Genomic DNA, 6,445 nt, shown 5'->3' with positions numbered 1-6,445 from the left:
TCCTTCCATGAGAAATTTGGATGATTTCTCCATGAGGGATTATAAGTGTTTCCATAGGTTTCTCCCATGTAATTCACCTCTGCTATTGCAGAGTTCTCAGGATCATAAGTTTCTTCTTCAGAAGATGCTTCTTTAGTACTGTTGGATGCAGCTTGCAATCCATTCAGACTCTGAGAAATCATATTGACTTGCTGAGTCAATATTTTATTCTGAGCCAATATGACATTCGGAGTATCAATTTCAAGAACTCCCTTCCTCTGAGGCGTCCCATTACTCACAGGATTCCTTTCAGAAGTGTACATAAACTGGTTATTTGCAACCATGTCAATGAGTTCTTGAGCTTCTGCAGGCGTTTTCTTTAGGTGAATGGATCCACCTGCAGAATGGTCCAATGACATCTTAGATAATTCAGACAGACCATCATAGAATATATCCAGGATGGTCCATTCTGAAAGCATGTCAGAAGGACACTTTTTGGTCAGTTGCTTGTATCTTTTCCAAGCTTCATAGAGGGATTCACCTTCTTTCTGTTTGAAGGTTTGAACATCCACTCTAAGCTTGCTTAGCTTTTGAGGAAGAAAGAACTTGGCTAAGAAAGCCGTGACCAGCTTATCCCAAGAGTTCAGGCTATCTTTAGGTTGAGAGTCCAACCATATTCTAGCTCTGTCTCTTACAGCAAAAGGGAAAAGCATAAGCCTGTAGACCTCGGGATCAACTCCATTGGTCTTGACAGTTTCACAGATTTGCAAGAATTCAGCTAAAAACTGATGAGGATCTTCCATTGGAAGTCCATGAAACTTGCAGTTCTGCTGCATTAGAGAAACTAATTGACGCTTAAGCTCAAAGTTGTTTGCTCCAATTGCAAGGAGTGAGATGCTTCTTCCATAGAAGTTGGAAGAGGGTGTAATAAAGTCACCAAGCATCTTCCTTGCATCTCAACCATTGTTATTAGGTTCGGCCATGTCTCCTTCTTTTTCAAAAATTTCTGTCATGTCCTCTCCAGAGAGTTGTGCCTTAGCTTCCCTTAGCTTCCTCTTCAGAGTCCTTTCAGGTTCAGGATCAGCTTCAACAAGAATGTTTTTATCCTTGTTCCTGCTCATATGAAAAAGAAGAGAATAGAAAAGAAAATATGGAATCCTCTATGTCACAGTATAGAGATTCCTTGTGTAAGTATAAGAAGAGAAGAATAGAAGAAAGAGAAGAGAAAAACTCGAACACAGAGGAGAATAGTGGGTTCAAATTATGAGTGAGAGAGGAGTGTTAGTAGATGAATAAATAAATAGAAGGAGATGAGAGAAGGAAGAATTCAAATTTAATTAAAATAAATCAAAAATATTTTTGTTTTTATTTTAAATATTAGTTAGTATTCAAAAATCAAAAAGGAAAATAAAATTAAATTGAAATTTAAAATAATTAGTTAATGAAAAGAAATTTTGAAAAAGAGGTTAGTGATTTTCAAAAATTGGAGAGAGAAAGTTAGTTAGGTGGTTTTGAAAAAGATAAGAATTTTAAAAATCAAACAAAAAGTTAAGTGGTTAATTGAAAAAGATTTGAAAATCAATTTTGAAAAAAGAAGAGGTTAGAAAAGATTTTGAAATTAAGTTTTGAAAAAGATATGATTGAAATTTATTTTGAAAAAGATTTGAAAAAGAAATTTAAAAAGACTTGATTTTGAAAATTAAAGTTGATTACTTAACTAACAAGAAACTAAAAGATATGATTCTAAAATTTAAAGATTGAACCTTTCTTAATAGGCAAGTAACAAACTTTAAAATTTTTGAATCAATCACATTAATTGTTAGTAAAGAATTTGAAATTATGAAACAAAATTAAGAAAGAGATTTTGAAAATCAAATTTAAAAAAAAAATTCGAAAATATGAAAGAAAAATGGAAAAGATTTGATTTTTGAAAAGATAGGATTTTTTAAATTGAAAATTTGACTTGACTCATGAGAAACAACTAAATTTTAAAAATTTTTGACTAAGTCAAACCAAATTTTCGAAATTTATTTGCAAATAAGGGAAAGATATTTTTTTTATTTTTGAATTTTTAATGAGGAAAGAAAAAAACACAAAATTGACATAAAACATGAAAATTATGAATCAAAACACATAATGCATGCAAGAACACTTTGAATGTCAAGATGAACACCAAGAACACTTTGAATGTCAAGATGAACATCAAGAACTTATTTTTGAAATTTTTTTTAGAAAAGACACACATGCAAGACACCAAACTTAGAAATTTTCAAACTATAGACACTAACAAATTAAAAATGCATATGAAAAACAAGAAAAGACACAAAACAAGAAGATGCAAAGATCAAACAAGGAAATTCATCAAGAACAACTTGAAGATCATGAAGAACATTATGCATGAGTTTTCAAAAATTTAAAGAAATTAAAAAGATGCAATTGACACCAAACTTAAAATTTGACACAAGACTCAAACAAAAACACAAATTTTTTGTTTTTATGATTTTATTAAAATTTTTTTTGGATTTTTTGAAAATTAATTTGAGAAAGAAAATAAGGAAATTCAAAATTTTTAATAAGAATTCCAGGAATCATGCAATGTTAGTCTAAAACTCCGGTCCAGGAATTAGACATGGTTTACTAGCCAGCCAAGCTTTCAGTGAAAGATTCGGTCCAAAACACTAGACATGGCCAATGGCCAGCAAAGTTTTAGCAGATCATTACATTCAACAACAAGGTTGATAGAAATTAACAAGCTCTTGTGATGATGAGTTGAAACCTCGGTCCAAAAGATTAGACATGGCTTTACAGCCAGCCAGACTTCAACAGATCATCATGAAACTCTAGAATTTATTCTCAAAATTCTGAAGCCATAGAATAATTTATTTAATTTATATTTTTTTTTGAAAATTTTTTTTCGAAAACAAAAAGCTTAAAAATAAAATAAAATTACCTAATCTGAGCAACAAGATGAACCGTCAGTTGGCCAAACTCGAACAATCCCCCGCAACGGCGCCAAAAACATGGTGCACGAAATCGTGATCGTTCATTCCTTGGTAACGGCGCTAAAAACTTAATACGCACATTCATAATCTTAGTTCTTCTTCACAACTTCGCACAACTAACCAGCAAGTGCACTGGGTCGTCCAAGTAATAAACCTTACGTGAGTAAGTGTCGATCCCACAGAGATTGTCGGTATGAAGCAAGCTATGGTCATCTTGTAAATCTCAGTCAGGTGGATTCAAATGGTTATGGTAAATTGATAATTAAAATATAAATAAAATATAAAATAGGATAGAGATACTTATGTAATTCGTTGGTAGGAATTTCAGATAAGCATATGGAGATGCTTTGTTCCTTCTGATTCTCTGCTTTCCTATTGCCTTCATTCAATCCTTCTTACTCCTTTTCATGGCAAGCTGTATGTTGGGCATCACCGTTATTAATGGATACATCCCGTCCTCTCAGTGAAAATGGTCCAAATGCGCTGTCACCGCATGGCTAATCATCTGTCGGTTCTCGATCATGCTGGAATAGGATCCAGTAATCCTTTTGCGTCTGTCACTACGCCCAGCACTCGCAAGTTTGAAGCTCGTCACAACTATCCCTTTCCAGATCCTACTCGGAATACCACAGACAAGGTTTAAACTTTCCGGATCTCAAGAATGGCCGCCAATAATTCTAGCCTATACCACGAAGACTCTGATCATAAATCAGGAGGCTAAGAGATATGCATTCAAACTTGTTTTCATGTAGAACGAAAGTGTTTATCAGGCACACGTTCATAAGTGAGAATGGTGATGAGTGTCACATAATCATCACATTCATCATGTTCTTGTGTGCGAATGAATATCTTAGAGAAGAAATAGGCTTGAGTTGAATAGAAAAACAATAGTACTTTGCATTAATTCATGAGGAACAGCAGAGCTCCACACCTTAATCTATGGTGTGTAGAAACTCCACCGTTGAAAATACATAAGTGATAATAGTGTTCATTGGCTTCGGCCCCAGAGGGGAACCAGAATAACCAAGACCCTAAAGGTGGTCTCCCAAGACCCTAATACAATAGTAAAAAGTCCTATTTATACTAAACTAGTTACTAGGGTTTACAGAGATGAGTAAATGATGCAGAAATTCACTTCCGGGCCCACTTGGTGTGTGCTTGGGCTGAGCAGTGAAGCTTTCACATGTAGAGGTCTTCCTTGGAGTTGAACGCCAGTTTGTAACTTGTTTCTGGCATTTAACTCTGCTTTGCAACTTGTTTCTGGCGTTTAACGCCAGAATAGGGTAGAAAGCTGGCGTTGAACGCCAGTTTGTGTCATCTAAACTCGGGAAATGTGTGGACTATTATATATTGCTGGAAAGCCCTAGATATCTACTTTCCAACGCAATTGAGAGTGTTCCATTTGGGTTTCTGTAGCTCCAGAAAATCTATTTTGAGTGCAGGGAGGTCAGAATCCAACAACATCTGCAGTCCTTCTTCAGCCTCTGAATCAGATTTTTGCTCAAGTCCCTCAATTTCAGCTAGAAATTACCTGAAATTACAGAAAAATACAAAAACTCATAGTAAAGTCCAGAAATGTGATTTTTATTTAAAAACTAATAAAAATATACTAAAAACTAGCTAAATCATACTAAAAACTATGTAAAAATAATGCCAGAAAGCGTATAAATTATCCGCTCATCAGGAACGTTTTTGAATGTGACCTCCAATGTACTTATCGAGATGGCCTTGCCGAGCTAACCATTCTAAGAGATCCTTTGCTACCACACAGTCATCGGTGGTGTGGCCGTGCTTCTGGTGGAAGGCACAATATTTGGATTTGTCTACGTTCTTAGTGTCTTGGTAGGTGCCGGCCTTTCTTGGTGGTTTGATGAGTTTTGAATTTAGAATTTCTTTGATGATATCCTCCCGCTTAGTGTTAAACTACGTATAAGAATCAAAATGAGGTGTTAGTTGAAAACCTTTCTTACTATTTGGAGTTTTATCATCGTCTCTGTAGCTTGTTTTGTCAGACTTTCGAGCTTGTCTGAGCTCTTCGATATCGATTTGGCCTTTGGCTTTTTCCTGGAACTCGGCAAGGGTTTTAGGCTTGGCAACCGCAATTGTTTCCTGGAACTTTCCAGGTCGGAGGCCACTTTTAATTGCATGCAAATGGACTTCGGGGTGGAGGTCGGGTATGTTGATGGCGACTTTTGTGAAACGAGTCATATAGTCCTTCAAACTTTCGTTTTGCCCCTGCTTGATGGTATTCAGATAGTCAGAGTCATGCAGATATATTGTGGATCCAGCGAAGTGTTCTTCAAACAGCTTGGCCAGTTGCTGAAATCGTCAGATGGAACCTGCAGGCAAAGCACAAAGCCAATCAAGTGCAGGGCCGTCTAAATAATTCGAAAAACAACGGCATAAGACAGTATCTGATGCACCGTTAATGATCATTATTGATCGGAATTTCTTGAGGAACTTCTTCGGATCTCCGAGCCCATCGTAAGGCGTGAGAGTTAGTGGTAAGGTAAACCTTCGCGGTAGCTCAAAGTTCATTACTTCTGGCGTGAAAGGACCCATGAGCTCGTCGGATTCGGCGTTTTCATCTTCAGGTTGAGCTCCCTCAACCCGGATGGTCTCCGAGACATGGGAAGGGCCAGAATGATGTTCATCATCCTCTGGTCGTTGGTGATGAGTGTCGTTATTCTCGATCCGAGCGTTGTTCAGTTCGGTAATCTGGGCGGCCATTCTTTGGTTTTCCTCGGCCATACGTTGATTAGCCTGTTGTAACTCGGTTACCATCCTCAGAAGTTCGGATGGTGAAGGAGGTGGTACGTCAGCCATGAGCATAAGTGAAGGTGGAAGGACCAAAAGAAAAGACTTATTTCTTCGGTCCCACGGTGGGCGCCAATTGTTCTTGCTTGTAAAATAGATTGGCCTTTAGTGATGAATGCTTGCCGAGCTATCACCTCGGTGGCTGAGCGTCCAATCCTTGAGTCCGAGCTTTCTTCTCAATGTGACGTGAACCGTGCGAACAAATGAGGAGGGAGTGTACCTGCAAAGGCACTCCGAAGCTTAAGTCAGTATATTGTACTATTTGTCACTTACCGAAGAAAATACTTTACCTTGCTTTATATGGTAAATTGTTCGGCCGTTACGTTTTTAGCATTAAGGTCGGTTACGAAAAGGTGGGTAACGTATCTTAATTGTGTACCGTTTTGTCGTCGGTTATGATGGGAGCATTTATCTGACTGAGTTATGGCTCATGAATGGAGGAGCTATAACGGATCATGCCGAATTATAGCTCATTTATGACGACCATATCATATACATTTTTATTAAAATTAGATCAAACAAATTAATTTAGTCGAAAAACTAATAAATTAAATTTTGAACTGATCTAAATTAATATTTTTTTATAAAAAATGACTATAATATCTCTATTATAAAAAATAACTAAAATACTCTTTTTATATATATAT

This window comes from Arachis ipaensis, chromosome B09, assembly GCF_000816755.2.
Source record: "Arachis ipaensis cultivar K30076 chromosome B09, Araip1.1, whole genome shotgun sequence".
NCBI lineage: Eukaryota > Viridiplantae > Streptophyta > Magnoliopsida > Fabales > Fabaceae > Arachis > Arachis ipaensis.
The sequence above is the reverse complement of the archived record's forward strand: the minus strand, read 5'-3'. Positions refer to the sequence as shown.